The sequence below is a fragment of the Lissotriton helveticus genome, chromosome 9, assembly GCF_964261635.1.
Source record: "Lissotriton helveticus chromosome 9, aLisHel1.1, whole genome shotgun sequence".
In the NCBI taxonomy this organism is placed as follows: Eukaryota; Metazoa; Chordata; class Amphibia; order Caudata; family Salamandridae; genus Lissotriton; species Lissotriton helveticus.
In genome coordinates this window covers 109,866,521-109,894,185 of record NC_136070.1, presented here as the reverse complement: position 1 = coordinate 109,894,185, position 27,665 = coordinate 109,866,521, and the positions used below count along the sequence as shown (strand labels likewise).

Genomic DNA, 27,665 nt, shown 5'->3' with positions numbered 1-27,665 from the left:
CTGACATGGTTAGGCTGTTAGTACATTTTGCTTTTTACAGGCAGACTATCAACTGTGTCCACTTCATGGGTACACTAGGTAGTGTGACTGGGTGTCAGAGAGAACATGTGGGCAAACTGATTGAAGACTTTCCTGCAATCAGCTTGCTACTGGTCAATGAGGCTGACTGCCAAGGCTACTCCATCATCTGAAGCATCAACAGGGTCCTGAGACTACTCTCTTCCTCCTGTCCATCAGTGACCATGAACAAGCTCATGTCAGCCCTGTCAATAAAAGGTTAGATGAGATTCACATGACTTACCCTTTGGGGACTTTTAACTGTTCCTAGGTCTACCAAAAAGGTGACAGCACCTTTCTTTTCAAGGATTGTATGCGGGCCACTCTACTCATCTTTTATAGCTGCTGCGGCCACAGGCTCTAACACCCACACTTTCTGACCTGGCTTATAAAGAGTAAGTACAGACTTTTTGTCATGCCAAGCCTTCTAAAGCTCCTGGCTGGCCTCAAGGATTTGCTGGCCTTCTTCATGTACTCAGCCATACGTGAACACAGGCCAAGGACATAGTACACAATATCCTGTCTAGGAAGTTAGAAAGGTTTCTCCTCCTTAACTAGACCCAATGGATGTCCAAACAGAAGTTCAAATGGGCTGTAACCAACCCCCTTCTGTTTAACCTCGATGTAGGCAAAGAGAAGGCAGTGTAGTAAGACATTCCATTTTCGCCTGAGCTTTTCTGGGAGTCGCATGATCTTCCCTTGAGGGCCTTTCTGAACCTTTCAACAAGCCCATTGCACTGTGGATGGTACGGTGTGGTAAACTTGTAGTTTACTCCACACTCTTTCCACATTGCAGTGATATAACCAGACATTAAATTGATACTCTGTCTATTAAGACCTACTTAGGGAAGCCTACTCTGGAAAAGATTCCTAGGAGGGCTCTGGCCCCTTCAGGAGCAGTACTGGCTCTAAGGGGAATAGCCTCTGGATAGCTAGTGGCATGGTCCACCACCACTAGGATATAACTGTGTCCAGATGCTGTTTTAGAGTTTAAGGGAGGTAGAATGTCTATCCCTACACTCCCAAAGGAAGCCCCAACTACTGAAAGTGGAATGAATGGGGCCTTTGTAGTGCCACCTGATATACTACTGGCTTGGCAAGTGGCACAGGAGAAACAAAACTAATTGGTGTCTTCAGACACATGGGGTCAGTGAAAATGAGGGAAAAGTCTGTCCCATGTCTTGCTTTGCCCAAGATGTCCTGAAAGGGGAATGTCTTGTGCCAGGGAGAGAAGAAACCTCTCAACTTGGGGTCTCTACTCTCAGAGAACAGCAGCCCATATTCCCAATAGGCCCTATGGGGTCCACTTACATTCCCTGTCTCCTCAGCAGAAGCTTGCTGTCTGAGCTGTTGAAGAGAGGGACAGGATTTCTTCTCCAAATTTGAGTCTGCCCTGGAAGGGCCGGTGCCCTAAAGAACTCTGCTGGTCCAGGCCCAAGGTCCTCTGGGACAATTCCTTCACAAGGACTGAGATCATCTCCCTCAGGAGACTGATGCTCACTTGAGTTTGGGAGGAGGATACATCTTTACCCTTCCTGCTGCTTCTCTTAGGAACCAGCTGGGCCAATCTTCCAGGATCCAGTGCTCCTTCAGTGCTAAGCTGTTTGGCCTAAACTCTGGTGACAGCAAATACACTGGCAGAGAATCCCATCATCTCTGCATGTGTCCTGTACTCTACTTCAGACCAGGCTGGAGTTTCCAAATTGTTGCCCAGCAGACAATCTACAGTTAGTTCTAAAGAAACTACAACTCTTTTAGGGCCAGTTACTTCTCCCCAGCTCAGATTACCAGTGCCAAGGTTGGATCAGTCCTGACATCGCTAACGTTGGTCTCTTGGTAGAACTGACAAAGTATGATCTGTTCAGGGGATACAAGTTTCCCTGTCACCATTGTGACACTGGTCCTTGTGTCCCTATAAGCCATTGCTTCCTTTCCATTTAACAAAGGCTGTTGGCTATAATAGCCGAAGTTAGTGGGACTTACGAGTAGGGTGATAAGATGCATGCCACCACAGAGACAACACAATCCGTCTCAAAACCAGGAGAGGACAAAGAAAAAACAGGATGATCCTTGCGCAGCAGCAAGAATGTGAGTTAGTCATGAATATTTCTTCCAAGCAGCTTGAGCCTTCACAGTTGGCTGTTTTGAATCGAGGTTTATCTTTTGTACCTACTAATATCACCACTCCATTACAGGCACAAGCCGAATTGTTTAAATTCATGAGGCTTTTGAGACTGCAGCACTTTTTCAGCAACGTGGTGCCAGAAGACCCATTAAGTTTGACTCAAACAATTCGTCCCTTTAAGCCCAAGAGCACATTCATACCTCCCATCTCGCATAAAATGTTAGACACATTCGAGACATTGGTTCATCAAGATATCCAAAAATTGTCCTTTAGGAACAAAAAACATGACAACCTGACTAAACATGAAAGGAGAATTATCTCCACACTAGCCAATGATCCTTCCATCACTATGCAACCAAGCGACAAGGACGGCGCTCTTGTCGTTATGGGCACCCAGTTCTATGAAGCAAAGGTTAACGCTCATGTAAGTGATTCAGCCACATACATGCTATTGACGTATGATCCTACATCACAACTGCAAGATTTGCTTAATGTTATACTTCTTGAGGCTCACACCAACGATTGGATTGACGACCAAACTCTAGCATACATAACAACTCCCAATCCTAGACTACCAAACATCTATATGATACCTAAGATGCATAAAAACGCAATCGATACATGTGCAAAACCTCTAATCCGACCTGTTAATCCTTCAAAGTAGAGTTAATCTAAACAGTTCACAGAAATGCAACCATGATAGAAAATATTCACATTCACACTAATACACTGCACGGTATTTAGCCGGTTTCTGATATTTTTTATCACAGTCCCCCTTATCATGCGGCGCTATACACGTTGTGTTTGCATCTTCCAGACAGGTATACCGTTCCCAACACTCCATCCCAATATGGCGACTTATATTACACCTCTAATCGTCCTCCATTTATGTTGACTTCTTTACCTCGTCACATGATTTATTTAAATATGGACGCCACTAGCGATGTGCATTCCCTGAAGACGGAGGTAATCACCATAGGATACGGAGCTATCGTTTGTTTCACGGTAATTTTAGAGCCACAGGTTCACCATTTTTACATTTTATGAGTGTCACAGGAACCTTTTTTTCACCATACGGTTTGACACTCTCGTTCTCAGGGTTTTCACCGACGCATTGGCAAATTGTACAGAGAGATGCTAGTGGGTTAGTTTGGAGCATTTTCAGCAGTTTGCACACCATTAACCTGTATGTAATCTCCCCGTTTGGCACCTGCCACCGTCATTAAGTATTGTTACTTTATATTCTGACTAGTGGTAATATCAGCCGTGTCTTATTGCAGCTTTCTGCCACTTCGCAAATGCTTCCATTTCATACCCGAGTCGGCTGCTGCTTGCACCTTAATATCCCACCGAGACCATTCAGCCAGGTACCCCCGGCGGCCACCATCTCTTTATACTCATTGTTTTTGGGTTGCACCATCAATGTACCAGTTGTTTTAACGTTTTTCTACAGTCACCTCATCACTCATTTCTGTTAGTCATTCATCACCTTTTTTACCACCCTTTCGTTTCACTGCACAATGGTATCTTGATTTACCATTTTTTCACTTTGGACATCTACTTTTTTCTTTACTCACTGGATTCCTTATTAGCTATCAGTATTCTTATAGTCACAACCAGTCTGTATTCTTTTCACAATCTCCATAGTAACACTTTTATCCCTCATGGATGTCTTGTATATAGTCATTTAGGGGCCGATTAGGATGGCGGTTTTTCCGCATCCTCCGGGCCGGCGGAAGTGTCCGCCGGCCTGGAGGATGCGGAAAAACCGCGGCGGAGACTCCAAAGACCCACCGCCAAATTAGGATGGCTGGTGGGTCTGGAATTCCGTCCGCCGCTTTTCCGCCGCGGTCGGCTTCCGACCGCGGCGGAAAAGCTATAACATGGCAGGCGGTGTCTATGAGACACCGTCCGCCATATTATGATGTTGGTGTAAATATGCTTTTCCACGGCGGCTTTTCCGCCATGGAAAAGCATACGGACATTCACTTTGGGGGCCCGTTGCGGGCCCCCTGGGTGAATGGGGGGTGGGGGGTGCACATGGGGGGTACCTATGGTACCCCCCTGCATTTGCGTACACAAAGCAGCAGGCACCGTGCGGTGCCTGCCGCTTTGTGCATGTAAATGCAACACATGCATTTTTAACATTGCGGCGGGTGCAGCTTGAAGCTGCACCCGCCGCAATGTTAAAAATAGAGGATGTGACCGCCACCCTGGCGGTCACATCCTAATTGCCATGGAGGGACCGCCGCTGCCCATGCGGACGGTCCCTCCTACTCAGGGGTGGCGGACGGACGCAAGTCCGTCCGCCATCCTAATCGGCCCCATAATGTGCATTCCATCATCAGTAACTCACATCTTGTTTTCCTTGTAGATTGTCCCTGAAGAAGGGACATCAATGTCCCGAAATGCATCGGGCTGTTCTCAAGCATTTGCAAACTGTACTACGTTAATGTATTTGTCACTGCTAATGTCATGAAGTTATGACTGCACATGGTTAATTTTTTAAGTGTCTTCAAGCTATCTACAACCACTGTATAATCACTAGTCCATTATAATGTATTAATGTATATTCGATGAATACAATAGTTTCTGCAACTATACAAAGGATTTTCTTTATTGATATGGTATCTGTTTACTAATCATCAATACATTAAATTGTTAAAGTCCCACGGGACATAAAAGTGCACAGTGTGTGTTACCGTCTCCGGCAGCACCTTTTTTCTATTGTTCAGTCCACTCTTGATAGACAGCAAGTGTCACACTGTAGCACCATTGGATTACATCTATACTACTATTATAAAGTAAGAACTTTGAACCTTTGAGGCGGGTAAACTCGGGAACCACAGCGCCAATCCACACACCCGATACATCATTGTAATTGTCAAGGTGTGCAGATGGACATAGGCTATATAAACTATAAAAATATGCGTTATTTAAAAAATTTACATTAAAAAATAGTAGTCCCTTCGAAGTAGCGCCGGCCGCGACCTGCGTGCTGACGTCAGGAGCGTGGGGAGGAGCGGCGTCCAGGAGCGCGAGGAGGAGCGGCGGACATGGCGTGGGGGAGGAGCGGTGAGGAGCGGCGGACAGGCGGGAGGAGCGGCGGACAGGCGGGAGGAGCGGCGGACAGGCGGGAGGAGCGATGACGAGCGGCGAGGAGCGGCGGAGCGGTGAACTGTGGAGCGGCGGCGGAGGTAAGGCTCCGGGGGACCCACAGACAAAGTCAGGGCAGGCGGGGGTCGGGGCAGGCGGGGGACGGGGCGGGCGGGGGCCCGGGTTGCTGGACAATGTCGGGGCGGGCGGGGGTCGGGGCGGGCGGAGGCCCGGGCTGCTGGACAATGTTGGGGCCGGCGGGGGTCACGTCATGGATAGAGTCAAACAGCAGCAATGTCTCATCGCTCCAAAAGAAAAGTACACTGTGCTCAATACGAAGAGCCTCAAATAACAAAGGGCACTAATGATCGCGGTGGGGGCCCGGGCTGCTGGACAATGTCGGGGCGGGCGGGGGTCGGGGAAGCCTGATTGCTCCCGGACAAGGTCGGGACGGGCTGCTAGTATGTTACATATTTACATTTACTGATCTTTATTATTTAATCAGCGGTGTGCTCTCCTACCCCAATTTCTCTACCACATAGACAAGGACAGCCTGGGTGGGAGTTCTCACTAGGCCAGAACACACCTCAGAACCCAAGGTTAACCCTACTAATCCCTTGGTTGTTGTACTACCACTTGTACTGGTGCTAGGGGGTGTAGGTGCTTTAGAGGCAATGGTAGTCTGCTTGGCCTTAGGACAATCAGCATCTCTTTTCAAATGGGTTTTTACTTCACACTAATAACACATGGTTTCTTTTTGCCCTTCTTGGAGTTTTGGGACTCACCCCCAGATGCAGGTTTTTAGGGCGCTTCAGAAGACATTTTAGTGGTTGCCCTTGTCTCCACCCTTCTCTTGGGATTTGGGAGAATATTTCTTCTTCTGGTCACCTCCACAACCATGTTTTTTCTGCTTAACCCTAGTGCGGACCCATTTGTCTGCCTTCTTTCCCAATTATTGGGGAGAGGTCAGCTCAGAGTGGACAGGTGCTGGTGCAGTAGTTGATTCTGACAATTATTAAGGATGTGCTCCTTCATCAACAACTCTACAATCCCTCAGTCCTGTACTTAGCTTCAATGAAGCCAGCCTTCCAGAGCCTTAATAGTACTGTCTATGAAATCAAGCCAGTCTTGAGTAGTTGTCTCTGAGTTTCCCTGAACTTAACTCTGTATTGCTCAGTGGTTAAGCCAAACCCATCTATGAGGGCTCTCTTCAAAACCGTGTAGTTGTCAGCATTCTCTTCTCTAACAGTGAGGACTTGTCTCTACCTTTTTTTAGCAAAGGAGAGCCACAGCATAGTTGCACACTTCCCCTGAGGGACCTTCTAAACTTTACAGGCCCTCTCTAAAGCAGCAATCCATTTATGGATGTCACCCCCCTCTTGATAAGGAGGGACTATCCTGCTCAGGTTCCTAGTATCAAAGAAGTTTTCCCTGACTATAGGGACACTAGTGCTGCCACCATGGGTCTCTAGTCCCAAAGTCTTCCTAGCCCTCTGGACTTCCAGGGTCTCTTTATCAAGGACCAACTGTTTTTGCCGGAGCTTAAATCTATCTCTCTCAAGTTTGATCAGGTGGTATTTTCTTTCTAAAGATTCCTCCCTCTTGCTAGAGATGGAGGTCCCTATGGAGTTCCCAGACGTATTGAAATTTGCAGAGCAGGACCCAGACCTTCTCTAAATCCTCTGCACCCTCCAAGGAGGGACCCAGGGGGACCTGCCTCTAGAGATGACCTCTGACCCATCTGTACTGTTCCCTGGGGGATCAAAGTTCACCAAGGTAGAGTCATCAGACTCCTCTTGGTCATGCTCAGAATTATGGGCACTAGGGGTAACCTCTGCTGACCCATCTTCTGGAGCATCCCAACCCACTTTGTCTTGTCCCTATGCCCTGTCAGTGTTCTGGAGATCTTCTAGGATAAGCAGCTCTAAGAGGTGCATAGTGGTTGGGTTACTACCGTCTTTAACTTCTAGAAGTATACAGAGTCCTTAGTTCCTGGAACTTAAGACCATGGTATCTAGAATACTGGGCCCCATTGAGGTCCATTACTAAAGACATGGTGTATACGTACACTATAGTGTTGCACCTACCTTCCCTAGTGGAAACTAAGTTTCATAAGATTGGAGAAAGTGTTGTGCTAGACCCTTAACAACCAATCTAAAAGTTCAGTAGTACTTACTTGTCTAAAATCAATAATATATATGTCTAATACTAGTGATGGTTTCTCAATTAATCCACACCTAGATTAGTTGGTAAAACAATGCAGGCTTAGATCCTAACTACTGCACACCAATCTAGGAGGTTTGCTTAGTATGTAGTGCACACTTAATTAAGAGAAGCACCCTGCACTAATCCAGACAATCCTTATGGTGATTTTAGTGGTCTTAGACAACCATAGAAAGCTCTCTAATTGGTAGCTGTGGAGAGCAGCCTTCAGGCTTAATCCAGAATTAGTGTAAAACAGCTTGTTTCACAATTACAAATCATATAGTGTAGGTTAAGTGAAAAACGAGTACACAGTGTAGTTATAAAAATATGTATTTATTATAAACACACACTAACACATTAGTAAATGTCCTACCCATAGATATAATCACATTACACACAATACGTCAACAATAGAACAGGTAAGAAGCACAAATACACAGTGATCTGGAGGGGGAGACCAAACCATATACTAAGAAAGTGGAAAGTGAACCCAAAGTCAAGACTGGACTCAGAAGACTGAGAAGAGCCGGGCCCCAAAGAGCCACCCAAGGTAAGTACTCAGGAACCCCACGGATACCATGTGAAGAGCGGGAACCCGACCGCGTGCTCAATACAAGTCAATAGGGAAGTCGCGGTCACATTTTTCAACAAGGAGGACCTTTCCCAGAGGACCCTGAACAAACCTTGTGGAAGATGGAAGGTCAGCCCGCCTGTGGATACCCCAGAAACCAGGATACCAACACCAGGGAAGCTAGGTGCATAGGTGTCAAGTGACGTCAGAAACCGCCGTAGACCAAAATGGAGGACTTCAGTGCAGATGCAGCTGGCAAAGAAGGTAAGTGTCCAGTTGAATCCAAGGGTATGTTCCCTTTTTTTTTTTTCTTTTTTTTTTCCTCATAACCACCGTTTAGACCAGTGCCAAAAAGGGATCAACGGAGAATAACTGACTCAGTTAAAAACTGGTAGGGACACATATCTTGAAGGCCATCTATCCCACAGTCTTCCACCGTAATCCGAAGAGGCACTAGATCCTAATCTGCCATCCCGCAGCAGATCTCGGAGTAGTTTTGGCAGCCATATAGGAGCCGGGCATGAACCGGATAGCAGCTGTTCCAATGGTGCTGAAGACAGAGAGCACCTTAGGAGATCAATCATTGGACTCGGGGGAAAAAAAAAAAAAAAACCCGAACACATCACTGAGACCACTTTATCAGATGCCAAAATGCCCTTTTTCTGCGATTTCCAGATCTAGCCAAATCCATGACTGATGTCCGCAATACAGAGTCTTGCCAGTCTCTAAAGGTAGGAGGTGAGGGGTCCTTCCATTTCCTGCAGATCTCTCTTCTTGCGAGCAGGATGGAATAAAAAACTAAACATTTAGGTAGATGTTGTACTCCTTCCAACACTCCAAAGATAATCAAGGACAGATCCATTGTGACATGTCTTCCTAAAGACTCAGTGAGGCAGTTGCTGATATTCTGCCAAAAAGCTGTTAGTATCGGGCGTTCCAAGAACATATGTGTATCCGAAGCAGCAACTTGACCACATTTAGCGCAGGACACTGTCTGACCTCCTGTAAATTTAGAAAGTCTAGAGGGGGAGTAATACGCCCTATGAAGGGTAAAGATGTGATTTCTGCGAAGCCATGATGGCTTGACGATACTCCACAAGAGCTCGAAAGAAGATTTCCAAAGTATTTGTAAGTTCACATCCCCCAGAACAGAACCCCATACTGACTCTGGTAAAACGAAGTCTCCATCTACCTCCTCCATTATAGAGTTGTACCATCTAGATATTTCTTTCTTTTCTGGCCCTCTGATTAGTAGATCGGAGATAAAGGGGCTATGTCCACCCAGTTTGAACTTATTTTTATTAGCAGGAGATGTTTTATAGGCTGCTGTCCAACTATAAATCTGGATATATTTGAAGCGTGAAAAGTTAGGACCGATCTTGGCTTGCAAATATTCCCATGAAAATAAATCTCCCTCATAGAAAAGGTCCCCCCAAACCTCCATGCCCGCCTCCCTCAAAGGGACTGCCAGGATGTCATCAAGCCAAACCGGACTTTCGGGTAGGTCCCACAACGGGGTTTTTTCACAAAAGTAGTTTACTTTTATAGCTTTCATGATTTCTGCCCATGTTCGGGCAAGACCCTGTAGGATCTTCAGTTTAATTTTTTTTTAAAACTTAGGATTTCCAAACTTAAAAAGAAAGCTAGAGTGATTGATATTTTCCCCCTCCAACATTGCTGCATACATCATACCCATCCCCAAGGAGTCAGGATTCTTTAACAGCATCCTTGAATGGGATAATTGAAAGGCCCAAGCATAGATTTTTAAATCTGGAGCCGCAACCCTCCCTTTTCACGTCGCCGTCTTAGTTTTTTCCAGGCAATACGTGGAAGATGGTTGTGCCAAATAAAAGAAGAGACGTTTGATTGAAATTTAGCTAATATTTTTTGATCAAAATATAAGGGAATGGTATTAAATAAAAAAGAAATCTTTGGGAGAATAGACATTTTGATAAGATTAACCCTACCTATTAATGAGAGGGGGAGATGTAGCCAAGATTGAAGAAGCTTACGACAGTCTTTAAGTACTGTGGATAAATTAACTTGGACTATTTTATTTATGTCGTTTACAATTGTTAAACCTAAGTAACGCATAGAGGTGCTGGGAAGAAGTTCTATAGGTGGATTCTCATCATTCCAGATAAGCATTTTGGTTTTGGTTGCATTTATCTCATAACCCGACACCTGTCAAAAGCGCTAGCCAGCTTCACTATGGCAGGGAGGGCCGTGACAGCCTCTGATGTTAAAATAAGTACATCGTCGGCATATATTGCCACCTTCCTCATCCAGCCTTGATAATGAAAAGGTTTAATGGCGGGCTCCTCCCTTAAATATTGCGCAAAAGGTTCGATGTCAGTCAGTGAGGTGGTCGATGGACTCTGGAGACTCAGCGATGCTGGTGCTCCTGGATCTGTCGGCCGCCTTTGATACGGTCGACCACGCTATACTACTGTCTCGACTGGCGGAGATAGGTATCCAGGGTCAGGCACTGGAGTGGTTACAGTCCTATCTGACTCAAAGGACTCAGAAGGTGGCATTAAGGGACGTCTCTTCTACACCAAAAGAGCTGAACTGTGGCGTCCCACAGGGCTCAGCTTTGAGCCCACTCTTATTTAATGTTTACCTGGCTCCACTCTTCACGCTGATCGCCAATTGGGGGATCAAGGCAATCTCATACGCCGATGATACCCAATTGGTGTTCCCATACTCAGAAGTGTCAGAGGCATCCTTCTTAAATTTCAAGGGGTGCCTACAAGACGTAGCCTGCTGGATGAACACTAATAAATTAAAACTCAACACTAATAAAACCGAGGTGATCTTCTTTGGCAAAGACCCCCCCCACCATCTGATTTGTGGTGGCCGGCAGAGATGGGTCAAGCCCCCTCGCCTAGCCTTTCAGCAAGAAATCTAGGTGTGCGATGGGACGATAAGCTGTCCTTTGTTTCACACATACAGCAAGTTGCTGGCTGCTGTATGAGCAAGTTGAGGAATTTACGTAAGATCCTTCGACTTCTACCAGTTAGCTGCCGAAAAACTATAATCCACGCCACAGTTACATCTAGGCTGGATTACGCTAACGGTCTGTATCTGGGCCTACCAAAGTACCTTATACAGCAACTACAACTGGTCCAAAATGCGGCTGCGAGACTTTTAATGAGGATTCCGTTCAAGCACGCAGTCTCTCCGTACCTCCTTTCCTTTCATTGGTTACCAGTGGCCAGTAGAATAAAATTCAAAGCACTTACTCTGGCCTTCAGATCTCTATACGGAAACTGCCCAAATTACCTGAAAGCTCGACTACCAAGGTATTCCCAAGTTCGCTCGCTCAGATCCAACAACCATGTGCGACTGACAGCCCCTAGAGCTAAAAGAGCCCGACTAGGCGGACGAACCTTCTCGGCCAATGTGGCCAAACTATAGAACTCACTACCCGTCACTCTCCAACAGGCCCCATCTGAAGCCTGTTTTAAACATCTGCTGAAAACCTGGCTGTTCACCCAGTCACGCTAAAAGCTACCCTCTCCAGCTTCCGCGGTCTTATACACTTGTTCCCTCAGCGCCGGGACACCTCCTCGTGAGGTAGCTGTTCGCGCTATACAAAATTCTGTATTATTATTATTATTATTATTAAAAATCAAAAAGTAAGGGGGAGAGTGGACAGCCCTGTCGAGTTCCCCTTGTGATAGAAAAAGGGCTTGATAATTTTCCATTAACGAGGAGGGATGCCGAGGGATTGCTGTACAAAAGACTGATCACCCTACGAAAACCACCCCCCACACCAAACTTGGCCAGGGCCTCCGACAGGTAAACCCAATTCACCCTGTCGAAGGCCTTGGTTGCGTCCAGCGTCAGGGCCGCCAGTGGGAGGTTATTAGATGTTGTTATATCTATGGCACCAATTAGATCAAAGGTCAGTTCATATAGTTGTCTTCCCTTTAAGAATCCTTTTTGATCCAGATGAAGGACCGATGGTGCGATATTGGCCAATCTTGATGATAAAACCGTGGCAAAGATTTTATAGTCCACATTCAGAATAGATATTGGCCTGTATGACCCACATTCTTCCTTCGGTTTACCTGGTTTTAAGATAAGGGTAATAGAGGCACCATCCCAAGATGTTGGAGGAGCCATACCTTCTAAGAGAATTTGGTTAAACAACTTTGTAAGAAAAGGAGCAATCTCTGAGTCTAAGAATTTATATAACTCAGCCGGAAGGCCATCGGGACCCGATGCTTTCCCCTTCTTAGATTTTTTAATAGCTGATATCACCTCACTCTCAGTAATGGGGCTGTCCAGATATTGAGATTGTTCCAGAGAGAGGGAAGGTAAGGTGATATTATCCAACCAGCTCTTTACAGACTCAACCGATATCACTTTATCTTCTTTATAAATAGCCTGAAAGAATTCCCTAAATGCCTCCCTGATGTCATCATCGGAAGAGAGATTAGTGGTACCTATTTTTACGGTTGCAATATTGTTCCGGACCTGGTCTACTTTAGTCTTCCAGGCCAGCAGTTTGCCTGCACCTTCACTATATTCGAAGTGGGCCAACTTGCTGGTTTCCCACCTATGTTGGATTCTCAAACTCAGAGTCGATGCCAGGGTCCCCTTCAGTGTCGCCAGTTTGTTATATAGGGGGTCTAATATTGACCTTGAAGATCTGTTACTTAGATCTATTTCCCGTTCGATAGCAACCATATCTGATTCTATAGAAGAAATCGTTTCGTTGTAATTCTTTTTCTGGAAGGCTACTTTGGCAACAATCAACCCTCTCAATGTTGCCTTATATGCATCCCAGATAATTTTATCCGATGCTGTTCCTTCATTAGATAGAAAGAAATTACGTGTCTCTGTTTTTAAAAACGAGATGTCCTCTTCATTAGTGAGTAAGGAACGATCCAAGGACCAAACCGTCGAGGTTTTTTTGCTGCGAAAACCCATCACCAATTTAACAGCAGAATGATCTGAGAGGTGTGACGGGAGATATTCTATTGTTCTAACTGAATCGACCAGTCTTTGGGTCATTAAAATGTAGTCTATCCTAGACTTATGGTGATACTTATAATTCCTATAAGAGACCCCCTGTTGGTTTCCTGATCTTTGTCGCCAGACGTCGACGAACCCTTGCTGTCTCATAGCATCTAACAGAAAGGATCTGGTTTTAGACAAAACCCTGGAGCGATTGTTGGGAGACTTATCCAGGATGGGGTCCAAGACAATATTAAAATCACCGGCTAAGATGATGGGTCCTGATATTGATAGTAACTTCAAAAAAATTGTTTCCAGTATCGTGGGGTCATCCTGATTCGGACCATAATAGCCAACTATTGTAATCGAAACCCCAGCAATAAGAACTGTCGCAATAACCCACCTGCCTGAAGAATCCACAACCTTTGGGATTAATTTGGCTTTGGCTCCCTTTTTAAAAATGATTGCAACCCCTCTCGTATGGGATGTTTGTGTGGTAGTGACCATAAAATCAATCCATCTATTCTTTTTAATTATTTCCAACATTTCAGTATGGGTAAGATGGGTTTCCTGCAATACCATGACCTGCACTGCCGATTCTTTCAGATATTGTAGAATTCTATTTGCACGGGGCTTTGTGCGCAGGCCATTGATGTTCCAGGAAAGGAGACTTATACTACTCATCTCTTAATTGGTAGGACAATTCAATTAATACTGCATCAAAAAGATACGTTTGTAAAACTGTTAAATGTTTGTACCCAGCAATTACAAGTAAGATATATAAAATATGTGAAATGTATAAACCAAAAATTGCTATTCCAAAAATTTCCAAACTGGTTATTGAGGACATTTTATGTTTTTTCCACCCCTGTGCACTCACCCGCTCGAGGTGAGAGCCCCCCCCCGTGAAGAACCCTTGCATTATCTAACCGGAACATAGTCCCAGTAGATAGTGCCCCACCAGTTGATCCCCTACAGAAAAGTCCAACCGCTAACTATTCAGGTAAATAGACCTAAATGAACCTAATGAATAAGATGATTTTTGTGATTAATTTTTCTTTGTGGTTTTTTTTTTTTTTTTTTTCTCTTTTCCCTTAATCGTTCCCCTTTTCCCCCATTCTTTTATGTCTTTTTTTTTTCTTCAGTTTTTTAATTTTTTTTATTTTCTTATCCAATCCCTCTCTGTTTCCTTTTAACACATGTAGCCACATGTGGAGATATATACCACTGATTATTATTATCAAAAATTAGGACTATGAGAAAACAAACTTCAAACTTGTTGAGTCCATTCAGTGCTAGGGAGAGTGGGAGCTATCAATAATCAAGATTTATACCAAGATTCCTTCCATCCAAGCCCATTTATGAGTCATTTCTGGGTATTCGGATCATTATTATACTTTTATGCTTTTGCCCTAAGAGACTGTTTTACCCAGATCCATTAACAACTCATCTGCCGCTTGAACTGACCTAATGTTATACATCTTATTATTATGCATAACTTTTAGAGCAGCCGGGAACATCAGCTGGGCTGTTGCCCCCAATCTTCAGAAAGCATCCAGGCGTTTGCCAAACTCCCACTGTTTTTCCAGCGTTATTCGGGACAGGTCAGATCTTATCAAAAAAGTAAAGCCTTTCCCAGACAAAGACTTTTGTTTCAGGGCCAAATTCAAAATACGTTCCTTTAAAACGTAGGTGTGAAAGTTTACCAAAATCTTTCGTGGTTTAGAACGCTGAGGATTAAGCCTAAAGGGGTCCCTATGTACCCTCTGGATGTCAACAGACAACTCCTCGGTAGTATGTTCTAATGGCAAAGCTTCCTTCAGTAGTGAGACGATGTATTGCTTTATATCTGACCCTTCAGAGCCTTCTGGGACATTTAAAATGCGGATATTTCCTCTTCTCACATTATTCTCAAGGGTCTCCATCCTCTCACTAAGGGCCAGATCTTCCTTTGTGAGTTTGACTATATCCTGCCTTGCCTGATCCAGATAAACTGTATGGACACCTACTGTTTCCTCTAATACTCCCGTTCTTATGGTGAGGTTTTCGATTTTACTGTCGAGGGACTCACAATAATTTTTGAACCCTTGTTGATTGGCTGCAGACTCAGCAAATCCCTTCCTTATCTCCTTAGTGAGGACTGAGAACATCTCTAGTACAGAGGCTGCCGTCAGTGGAGCTTGAGATATTAGAGGAGGGGTCGGTAAGGAATTAGTTTCGGGTTGAGCCGAAATTGCTGAGGCATCTTCAGATGGCCCCCCAGATGCACCGCCAACAGCACCCAAATCAGTAGAATCTGATTCCTCATCCTCTTGAGAAAAAGCTGTAGTGGGGGATTGAAGTTTACTCAATTGCTGCTCCAAGAACAACTGTGATTGTGACTGATGTTGGTCTGGCACTCTTCCTGAATCTAGTAATCCTCGCAAACTAGCCTCTTCACCAGAGGTTACATCGGTAGCTTTAGCAAAGTCGATTATTTGATCAGAGAATTTCCCGTCTTGAACCGACTCTTTGGATAATACTATATCCACTGATGTGGTATTGGAATCCGATATCGACACCATGCCTTGACTTTTTAAGCCTTCAGAAAGGTGTATAATCTGAGGAATGGCTTTAAAATAGGCGCGAAGTGAAGGTGTTAGCTTAGAACCTGCAGGAAGTAATACTTTAGTGTCCTTAGAGTTAAACTTTGCTTTTGCTTTGGATTTAGCCCTCACACTTAAGGCTTTAGACTTGAATTCGGTATTTAGATATGAAGAGGGTTTCGGTTTGGATAGTGTTTTAGTTACTTCTCCTGTTTTTGCCCCCCCTTCTAAGGTTCCGACCTTCTTGAGCTCTACCTTCTTTTTCTGTTGGCGACTTCGACCACACTTAGCTCCGCTTTTGGGAGTATTAGGTAAGTCATTAATTGCATTAGATGCACCAGATGTTACTGACGTATTCTTGTCAAGAGGGGACTGTGCTTGCTCCCCTACCCTGACCGCGTTACCACTCAAATCAGACAGAGTGATCTCTAGCAGTTCCTGACTGATAGAGCTGACGTCAACCAATTCCTGCCCAAGAGACCCCTCCACTGTTGAGGCAGGAGCAGGTGCTTGTGAATATTGGGGGACTTCGTGAGATTCACCCTTAGAAGGAGAAACCCGGCTTATTTCACTATCCGCGGCAGTGTGTCTTACAGGCTCTAAAGCTGTCTTTAAGCCCTTGGGGGGAGAGAAAAAGAGGTTCCTCAATCTTTTCCCTTTTCTGAGCTCCAGGGCGGCTGTGCAGATCCTTGGACTAAATAAAGTGCTCAATGTATTTAAACACTTATTAGTAGAATTAGCAGGATTTGAGGGAGATATTGCGTTGTTGCTGAATCCTGATTGATGTGAAGTGTAGATAGCTTCAAAATTTTCCCCACTCAGTTCACTACTGCTCTGACTATAGCAAATTCCAAAGTTCTGAGCAAAAATAAGCAACTTACTTTTGGTCGCTGAAGCCTCACCTACTCCCCCGTTACACCCGTTACCTCTGCCGCCGCACCCGCAGCCGTCCTCCTCGCTGCATACCTTCCAGTCGAAATCGAGAGTAAGGGAGCATGGAGGTGGAAAGAGGACTCCTGCACCACACCAGCCGCTACGCCAGGCAACCACCATCGGGACGGAAAAATGAAGAGCGGGATCCGTTAAGAGTAAGCAAAGATATTTTCAATATCTGCAGTTACACAAATCAGGAAAAGTGCCTCATTCAGGGCCTCTGCGGTCGCGCAGTCTTCTATTCAGCGGGACTGTCCTGCAGGGGATCGACCTGAAGCACCACGGCAAGCTAGTGCGCCTCCGCCATGTTCTTCCTCGTCGGGTATGTTCTTGAAGATAAGTACCTAAAAACAGAGGGGACAGAGTCTATGACACTCAGGAGTGACCAGGAAGCCCGAAGTTCGATGACCACCACTGGACGAAGATGCAGTAGAGTTGACGTTGACCTTGTTGTTGCAACTGTGAGGAGCAGGCAATGCTGTGGAAAACCAAGAGCTGTTCAAGAGCTGTCCCACATTGGAAGTCAAGAGCCAGGGGGTCAGTGTCCGGTGGGAGCATCAACAAGCCTTGGCAGTAGCAACAGACGAAGAAAGCGAAGAATGTGCATCATCTGGATCGGCAAGGTCCAAGGGACTCCTCACATGAAGGAGAGTCAGAGCAAGCACCGAGCAAGCAGAAAATCCCACTGGAGTCACAGAAGACCCTCAACAGGACCCAAAGACTGAAGGCACAGGAGTCACAAGAGGACCTTAAGCAGCTCACAAAGAGTGCAGACCCATGGTGAGTACAAAGATCTTGTAGCAGGAGATGCTGGAGGCCAGAGCTTCTTAGAGCCCGTAGATATGTGGAAAATAGAGTCAACAAGCCTTGGCAATGGCAAATCAACGCAGTCCGTAGGAGCTCAGGAGCAGCAGACCGTCAGCTTTGTTGCGGTGCCCGCAGATGCAGGGGAGTGACTCCTTCACTCCAAGTGAGATTCCTTTGGGTGTCTTTGATGCCCACAGGCCTGGAGAAGAACCTGGATGGAGCACAGGCACAGATGATGCAGCAGACTGGCAGGATGACAAGGCCAGGAGCAGCATGAGTCTTCCAGATGCAGTCTCGGTTCCCAAGGTGAAGTCCAACGTGACAGGATGGTTGAAGATGAAGTGGTTTCAGGACTGAATCTTGTCCCACGATAAATGTCAAGACCCAACCAGGAATGAGTTGGGATGATTCAGGGAGCCCTCCCAGGGAGGGGCTGGACAGAGCGGAGTATACTTGCAAAAACAACACTTGATGGACAGAATGCAGAGCAATGTCATGAGCAGGACACCTGTACAGTCTTCGGACTTCATTCTGACAGGCTGTAAGTGCATCAGCCATTACAATACACAGAGTGGCCATGCATCCTTTGTGATGACCATCTCTAAACTAGCTGTAACAAAGCCTATCATGTTTGGTTTCAAACGTGTTGGAATCATGCCCCCACACCGTAAACTGTGTTGAAGGTATGACTACATACACTGTAAAGCTCCTCCGGGAGGCCCTCAGTGCTCCTGGTACCTGTCTTCTAGATCCGGACAGTACAACATGGCTGCTGCTGACCAGAGACACTATTCTGCCCTCCTGTTGCTGAGCCAAGCTAGAGCAGGGAAAGGCAGAACAATAGGTATCCTGTCACAGGGAGGTGTGACCAACTCCCAGACAGTGTTTAGTGTATTAGAGCCAGTTGGGCACGCTTGCCAGTGCCACTCAGTCTGCTTGAGGGGCACATTTGGTGCCCTCCTTGCATAGTCCCGTTCAAACCAGCTCAGGGAGCCGTGGCGTGAAACTGGAGAAAGGACATTGGAGTATCCTCCCCACTGTCCGAGCCCTCCCCTGCAAGGGAACCCTGAATCGTCCCAATCCTTTTCCTAGGGTACTTAAGGACTTGCCTGAGGGTCCCTAAATTCACTGTGGGACAAGTTAAATTTCAAGACATCACTTCTTCTTCGACCGTCTGGGCACTCTGGACTTCACTGGAATCGCTCCGGGCATCAAGGCTGCAACTGGGAAGACTTCTGCGGCTCCTGATCTCGTTGGCCTGCTCGTCTGCTGCAACGTCTGTGCCTGTGCTCCATACAGGAACCTTCCAAGGCCAGTGGGCTTCCAAGACACCTGAAGGAATCTCCCTTGAATTGAGGGAGTCACTTCCCTGCGACGGCAGGCACCGCAGCTCAGCTGACCAGTCTGCGGATCCTGAGCTCCCATGGACTTTGAAAATCGCAGCAATACAGGTCATGGTTTTTCATTTCCCTCAATGCCTGCCCTGTTCTCTCACCAAGTTTGAGGCCAGGATCCCTCGTCAGAGCTACAGAAACCAAACCCCTGTGCACAGTGTCAACTTGCTGTTGCAAAGGCTTGTTGGCTTCCTTCCATCAAGATCCCCACCTCTAGCATCTTCTGTGATTGCTCAGGGCCTGCCCTGACTCCCCTGCTTGTGGTGAGTCTCCTAGACCTTGCTGACCCCGACACTGTACCTCCTTCACTTTCCACATTTATTGCAGTTGCAAAGGCTTGTTTGTGCTACCAACGGACACCGACCTCTCAACTCTCGACATCCAACATGGGACAGGTCGTAAATAGTTCCTGTCCTGGTCTTCCTAAGCATTGCCTGGTCTGCACAGCTGCAGTTTCAAGGTCACTGTCAGCTCTCCTTCAACACTCGAATTCGGTGGACATTCGTCTTCCAGGCCTCCTGGTCACTTCCAAGTGGCATAGACTCTGTCCCCTCTGCTTGCAGGTACTTCTCAATTTGAATCCACCATAGGGTTCCACCGTACACTTCCACCTTCTTCAGCAGCGGCATCTTCCTGAAGTCCTCTATTGAGTTTGACTGAGGTTTCTGACTCCAATTCACACCTTGCACCCAGCTTCCCTGGTGTAGGTATTCTGGTTCCAAAGGAATCCACGGGTGGGGTGGCTCCCCAACCTTCTGTCTTCCACGGGATTTCTTCAGGGTCCACTGGGAAGAGTTCTTCTTCTTTAAAATTGCAACCGCGACTTACCCAGTGATTACATTGAACCCGCGGTCGTGTTCCCACTCTGCACACGGCCTCCGTGGGGCTCCTTGTAACTTACCTCGGGTGATTCCTCGGGCCCCAGCACTTCTACTTCTTCTGGGTATAGTCTTGTCTCTAGTTCCCTACATCACTATTTTAGTATATGGTTTGATCTCCCCTTGGTGACCACTGGGTATTGCGTGCTACTTAACTGTTTCTATTGAAAATAATTGTTTTCATTGTGTGTATCTCCGGCTAGGAGATATATGTATGTGTTAGTGGGTGTCTTATAATAAATACATATTTTTATAAATACACTGTGTGATGCTTTTTCACATAATCTATACCTATAAGATTTTGTTCTGATAAGAGAAGCTGCTTTACACTCCTTCTGGACTACACCTGAATGCTCCTCTCCACAGCTACCACGCAGAGAGATATCTAAGATTGTCTATGACCTCTAAAATCACCATGAAGGTTGTCTGGATTAGTGCAGGGCGCCCACTTACATGAGTGGGCACCATATACTAAGTCAGCTTTACACAAGCACTAAATATGCCCTTCAAAGCAGTCTGGTGGTTCTGGCAAGCGCCCCCACCCCAGCCCAATACACTAAATCCTGTCTGAGAGATGGTTACACCTCCCTGTGACAGGAAACAAATTGTCCTACCTTCCCCAGCTTGAGCCTGGCTCAGCAGCAGGAGGACAGAATCATGTCTGTGGTTCGGCAACAACACTAGCTTTGCATAGAGCCTATTGGACACCGAAAAAACTCTCAAAATTCAAAAACGCAGGAATCAAAAAATGCCCTAAATGTGGGGAAGAAAGGGCAGACGATGTCCATATGTTCTGGAGCTGCCCATCCCTGAGAATATTCTGGGAAGAAGTTGGTAAGACGTTAAACTCGATATTTCAAAAACATCTAAAAGTAAGTACAACTCTTATTCTCTTTGGGATTGGTAACACAACAGAGAAAGTTAAATTAACAGTAATGGAAGCAAAGCTACTTTTTGTATTAATGGTGATAGCTAGAAGGGAGATCTGCATTAAGTGGATTGGCCCATCACCCCCGACACATGGAGAGTGGATGAACTCAGCCATTAAGACAAATAAACTAGATAGAAGGGGGAAAACTAGCAAGAGGTTTAAGTATTGGGAGATCATGGAAAAACATCTGACAACTGAGGAAAGGGCAGAACACACTGTCCTATGATTAAAGCGAAAGCATAATCTGGTTAATGAGTATGATACTCATCGAGTAGCCAAGGTGGCTAGCTCCCCTCATCTCGACTACAGATATGTTTATATGTAAATGGCAAAGGAACTCCTCTGACCGAGCAAGATAAGGGAAAACTCCCCAGACAAGAGAGACCATGGGGCAGTGACGGTACAAAAGTTTCAGAGGCAGAATCCAAATTTTCCATACACATAAAATTTTCGCAATATGAGGATTAAAAAAAAAAAAAAACAACACTAGCTTGCTGTTAGACCCTGAAAGGCTGGTAACGGGAATACAAGGGGGCTCCCAAGGGGACTCAGTTTTGGGGTAGGATTACAACTTGTTTGATTCCAAACATGACCGGCTTCGGTGTAGCCATTATATAGTTAGACATCTCCTATTTGACTTTAGGTCCAAAATATGTATAAAATAGCTGACCGCACTTACAAAGTCTGGAGAATCGACTATTGGGTTTGTAGGGGGTGTCTTATAAGTTTTATGTGCAGTGATCTCAGATATAATTAAACTTATATCTTTGGTGAGTAGTGCTAACATCCGCTCACACAGGCTGCAATGGCAGGCCTGGAGTCACAGTTTGAGTGGTCTCTCATGGGTGGCATATTATAAGCTGCAGCTCATGGGAGACCCCTGGAGTACCTATTCCCTGGGTACCTTAGTAACCTAAACGTGGGACTTAGAAGGGTACACCTGGAGCCAATTAGGATGGTACCTCAGTACTTAGTATAGTTTTTTTTAGGGAGAGAGCACCGTGACTCGGGTCCTGATTAGCAGGATCCTAGTCAGACTAGTCAGAAAAACCAGCAAAAAGAGGGGTGACCATGAAAGCAGATCCTACTTTTGTACACTGAGGTTCTGTCCACAGTTATTATGAGGTAAGAATGCATGGTTCGGATTCTGTTAAGGGTACGAATAGTTTTATACTCATATTGATGTTTGCTTTCTGACACAGATTTGTCATGCTAACATTGGTATTTTATTCCCATGGTTTAAATGTCTTGCAACTTTACTTTCCTGTGGTTACCTACGCTGGCTTTTATGTAGTAGTGTATGATATTGCTCACCTAAATTATTAATGTCTAGTCTTTTTTTCTTTTGCTGGGCCGGTCTTCCTATAGTAAGACACTTGTGATATTCTCAGTTTACAGACCCTCTTCCGGGGATAGTATGGCTTTGGCATTTGATTCTAAAGTAGGGAATCTGCGGCTAAACGACTTCATGAAATGAACAAGTTACCTTCTGTAATGCATTATCTGGTAGAGACAGGATTTAGCTGCAGATTCCTTAAGGACCCTCCCACACCCTCTTTCCTTCTCTGGGAACTGAATCTTCTTTTTTCTCAAAGATTTAATTAAGGTTATTCACATCAAGTGGCGGCTGGTGACATTTGAAAGTGGTGCGGCGGAACATTATTGTCGTACTGCACTGCGGCGAGCGAGCATAGCGAGCGAGCTCGAACAACCCATGGTGGGTTTTTGTGTTCTCCCCCCAAGAAAAGTTTGAAAAAAGAGTGGACAAACGAAGCAGTTTTAAGCAAATTTGAGGAAGCAGGAAGGTTAATAAAGCAATTAGTGCTGGGCCTAAATTGCTCTCACAGGCTTATCTTCAAGTTCCTCATCTCAGCACATCTTAGACACTGATAGGCTGGCCACCCAACCTTACTTGCAGATCTCACCTTATTTGATGGTAAAGCCAAAGATTGGATCTCCTATCTCACCAATTGATCTTTATTGGCCTTCTGCTGCTCCTCCACTTGCCACCTGCCCTCCTACCTGTTAGTGAGCCCCATGGTTCTGTCCTGGACCAGTCATTTTTTACCCTTTACATGATGGTGATCCCAATGATGTTCTTCTTTCTTCCTCCTCTGCCTGGAACTTAAGGATCCTATTTAATCCCGGTTTGTGAACTTTGAACCCATTACCTAATTGTGGAATATGGTGGCAACACTTTTACACACATTACTTCATTATAACTCACTGCACCATCATATTTCTCCTATGTCAACATACAGTATAATATGGTACTGACCCCTTTGCCATAAGTCTCTTTATATATCTGCATTGCCTCATTGAAACCACCCCTCTGTCCGAATTCCTTCATCATATATCATAACAATCATTGTACCCTTATTTCCTCACCATATTACATGGTGGGGGTCTCTTTGCCTAAATCGGATGTGCTTCCATGGTGGCGTGAGAGGATGCTGTTAACATGAGGCTTGTGCAGCATGGAAGGGGGGCCACAGTTACTACATGATGGTGTGAGAGGATGGTGTTAACACAAGGTTTAGTGGGGAAGGGGCACCCTGTGAGTACATGGTTGTGTTAGCACGAGGCGTATGCTCAGCATGGCAGGAAGCACCCAGTGTGGAGACGGTATTGTGAAAGGATGTTAGCGGTAGGTGAAGCACGCGTGCCGCACAGTATTAGTTGTTGTTCAGCATTGGAAAACGGTCTGAATGTTTGGGTGGAGCAACAAAGACTCGGGGTTCTCGGAGTGTCTTAGCTAGAGTCTGGAAGTGGGGTACCCATCACCAATGTGGCCGAGCACTGACCTAAACTCCTGGGTGGCTCATGCTACTTAAATCAGGGCAGTGACCGTGTGTTATTCTGCTGGAAGGGGGAGGGCTCACAGTGGGGGGCAGTGACACGTTATGATATGTAGCCTGCCTTAAAACATGCTATGCTGTGATCTGTTCTGTCAAGCTAGTGCCTTCTGTATAGCGCAGCCTGCCTTTAAAATCGCCTTGAAGCGCTATTGGTAGCACATGAGTGACTAGACGGCCCAAGGTTTCAATCTCGGACATTGGTCTGTATCGCCTCTGAAGAAGTGCTTTGAGCATCGCTTCCTGGTGGCTCTGTAGGTTTGGCTGGAATGTCTTTTTGACTAACTGTGGGGTCTTCTGATGGGGGCCGACGGTGCGGTGGAAGGTGTAAGGGATTGTGTTCTCTCCATGCCCCGGCTACAGCACACATGTAACATGTCACACATGGCGCAGAGGGTGTGCCGTGATTCGGTTCTGATGGACGCAGGTGCGGTGTTTGTCAGATCTTTCAAAGTGTTTGACAACTTTTTTACCTCTGTCTTTTGTAACACATTGCTCCAGGAGTTGCTAGACAAGTTCCAAGCACCTTTACAAAGGTGCAAGTCACCTGCATACCAATCGCTTTGGCTGCACGCGTGGACGTGGAGTTGTTACTGCAATGACACTGTATATCACCGCCCCCTCCCAACCCCTCTCCCCTATTGATTGCCACCTTCCTTCCCCACTCAGCCTCTTTTCCCTTTCATCCCCCTGCCCTTCCTCATGTATCCTTCCTCCCCTGCACAATACTCCTTTCACGAACACCAGGAGAGAACAATTTGCTTTGCGTGTGCGGGCCCCCGATTCCTAATTCCTTAGAGCATGACCCTGCTTAAAAGGTTTTATTGCACGTTTATGATTTGAAAAACAATTTAAGGGGATAGGACTTTCAATGTTATAAATCATCTGACTAATAAAATTTAAAGCTTCCTAAAAACAATGCGATATACAAATTTGCTCTTTTCCGAAAGCGGCATAAAGGATTTGAAATGGTACAAGGCAAGTCTTTCTGACATTACTTAATTACCGTTGAGCGCATATTTATAAGAACTGTTTAACACCTTCGCCGCCGCGGCTATTCCGCCGCAGCGCTAAGGGGGCGGGGGCCGCGCAGCGCGCCCATGCTGGTGACGGAACCACTCCGTCACCAGCCTCAGTTGAGCTGTGCTCATGACGGAGCGGTTCCGTCATGGCCCCGCCCGCTCAATAGAACGCGCCGCGCAGGCGCGTCGAGCAGGCCATGACGGAACCGCTCCGTCATCAGCACAGCGCTACCGCGGCTGATGACGGAGCGGTTCCGCCATCAGCGCGGAAGGAGTTAATATCACTCGGTTTGAATACGAGCACAGGCAACTAAAACGTTGTTGCTGGTTACAGTTAATTTGCTAGTGTGTCTGGTATGTAAGAAATCAGAGCAATTATAAATGAACCAATCCATCTTTTTGTACTATACGCTGCACGCTCCTGGTGCATGCACAAGGGCATACATTGCGCAGACAAGAGTATGCACTGCATGCGCCTCCTAGTAGAACGGTATGCTGGTGGGACGCTACACTGCACCCACTGGCAACATAGACCGCAGACACGATGCGGGCACAGCATGGCCTGGGATGGTAAATTGTACACAATGAAAGCATACACTGCATACAACTGGGAGCACGATAAGCAGTTAGATGCACTGCCCACATCCTCGTGCGCGATGCACACATAGGCTCACTGCTCACACACATCACGCGCCTGAGAACACAGCACGCACACAGGTCTATTGCTCGCACAATACCACATGTAGAAACGGCCTCACTATGCAGACAGAAGAGCACCTTGTACACCCGAGATTGCACAGTGTAAATTCCTGGCACCACATGCTGCACACGCCTAGTGGAACACATTGCACCCACCTATAAAGACGGAAGACAAGCAGGCCCATACACAATCTCACCAGAAAATATTTGAGAGCACACGCCTCGGAGGCACGGCAGTTGGAGGCAGCACACACTTCATCTACCTACTGCACACACAATGGAGAATTATTGAGAGACAGCTTCCCAGTAATCCTCTCCCTACAAAGTGCTGTTTGGGGTCAGAATTTCCTGTATATGGCCCTTCTGTGTCCACACTGCTTTCCCTTCACTGCCTAGATTCACTGCAGCGTCTCCTCGCATAGTACTGCCTCTTTTCACTGTTCTCCCTCTCTGCAGGCACTGCCTGGGTACACAGGTCTCCGCATTGCACTATTTTGTTCACAATACTCTTCCTGCACTGCACTCTTTATATTTGTAACACTCTTCCTGCACAACATTCACTGGGATCACAGTACCCTCTATTTGTGCCATCACCTCCTGTTTTCACAGAACTAACTCACTTCACGTGCTGCCTGTGTCTCTGCAGTCAACTGTTTCTGTTTACAGCACTCTCCCTGCTCTGCCTGAGTTCACAGCACATTCTCTGTATTCAAGGCACACTCCCAGCAATCGCTGCCAGCGTTAAGACTTCACTGCATGGCACTGTATTCCAGTCGACTCGCAGTACTCGCGGGGGGGGGTCGCACTGGGGTTGGGGGCCGAGGGAGAATAAAATGTAGAAAACTTACCTGACGGCCTCTGCTCCTGGTCCGTGTTGGCGCCTCTTCAAACAGGAACAGCACTGGGGTGGCAACCCCACCCTCAGCCAATCCTGGCGCTGCTCCAGCAGCGCCAGGATTGGCTTAGGGCACGGTTACTCTTCGCCCGCCGCCTGCGCGTTAGGAGACCGAGGGGCTCCTAATGGGCATGTGCAAGCCAGTGCAAACACAAGTGCGCATGACTGGCACGGGCAAAAAATGTGCTCACCTTTCCCACTCATGCGCACTTGTGCTGCTGCCTGTCCCTGGCTGGTCTGACAATCCATGTCAGTCAACATGACGACAGACCGCTAAACCCCTTCAGACTCTGAAGGGGGTGGGCGGTCTGACATCATGCTGACTGACATGATTGTCAGTTCTCCCTCGGCGTCTCTGAACTTAAGTAAGCTGAGTCAGTTTACTTAAGTTCAGAGATGCCGAGGGAGCTGCGAGCGTGGGCGGGCGGGCTGGCAACGCCCCAATGGACGCACTGCGCCTGTTCACATCCTCCAAAAAATAAAGAGAGGAAGGAATAATCGAGTAATTATTTGACACAAAGGTGTCTTTTATTTTACCACACTATTTCAATAGGCAATCTTTAGCTGTGGCTCCACGATTTGAATGCGGAAAATAGTAATTGAAGAAACTGATGTCAGTACGTCATGGAGGAAGTTATATGGACTCCATCACATACAGTTGATGATATTGATACGGAGTTGCGTGATGTCCTCTACAGATGCATAACATGCTAGGGGAAAAGGTTTCCGGATCCAGTCTCAAGCCTGGGGAATATTCTAAAGTAAGGACTCTGCACCTAGATCCTGTCTCTACCAGATAATGCATTGCCGAAGATAAGTAACTTGTTTGTTAATTCCACCCTTTGGAGAAAAAAAACCGAATTATTGATACTACTGCAACCTGATGTTTAATTCACAAGTGGTTGGGACCCGGATTTGTTTTGGCGAAAGCCTTGTTCACAGGTCAACAGCGAGCTTGGCGATAGTGCCATTTCACCAGTACCATCAAGTGCATAAACAAAGGACCAACATTCCAGCGTTAATATACTGTGTAACAAGGCTGCCATTTTGAAATGGTTAACTTATGTGATATTTACTTCTGATATCATATTTAAATTCAAATATTTTTTAATGTTTGCCTATAATATCTGGATATTTCTAATTATTAGAGTAAGAAAAAACACACAGAAAATTAGGAATTTTTACACTCAATTGTATTTTCTTGCTAATATTCCTGAATACAAAAGCTAAAAATAATGAAGGATAAGTAGAACAGTTTGGAGAAGGTTAGAAATAAACTAAATACCCAAATAGATACATATCTAGAAATGGAAAAAATAATGTAGAATGTGTTTTTTTCTTTTTGCATTCACAAAAACACTGTACAGGCTTCCATGTTGTAAAATGTATTCCAAAATATATATTCAGAACACTTTCTAAATTAGTTAGCCAACGTACAATAGATGAAAAACCCATTTGTGCGTCCACTTCCTGTGAGCAGGTTCTTCATGACATGATACTGCCGAATGTATGCGCTATAACTAATGCGATTTACATTTTGTGTTTAATCTGGACTGCAAGTGGAATTATTCTTTTGTGAAATGTCAATAACTTTTACTAGTTGATAGCTTGTTCTTGAACCACACCCAGTCAATATATGCCTGT

The 27,665-nt window shown here is 45.9% G+C and overlaps 1 protein-coding gene across 8 annotated transcripts in view; it reads left to right on the top strand.

Moving 5' to 3' along the window:
* The window catches only part of LOC144780983 (uncharacterized), a 1,867,627-nt gene that overhangs the window by 1,787,135 nt on the left and 52,827 nt on the right, over nucleotides 1-27,665 (top strand). The window lies entirely within an intron of this gene.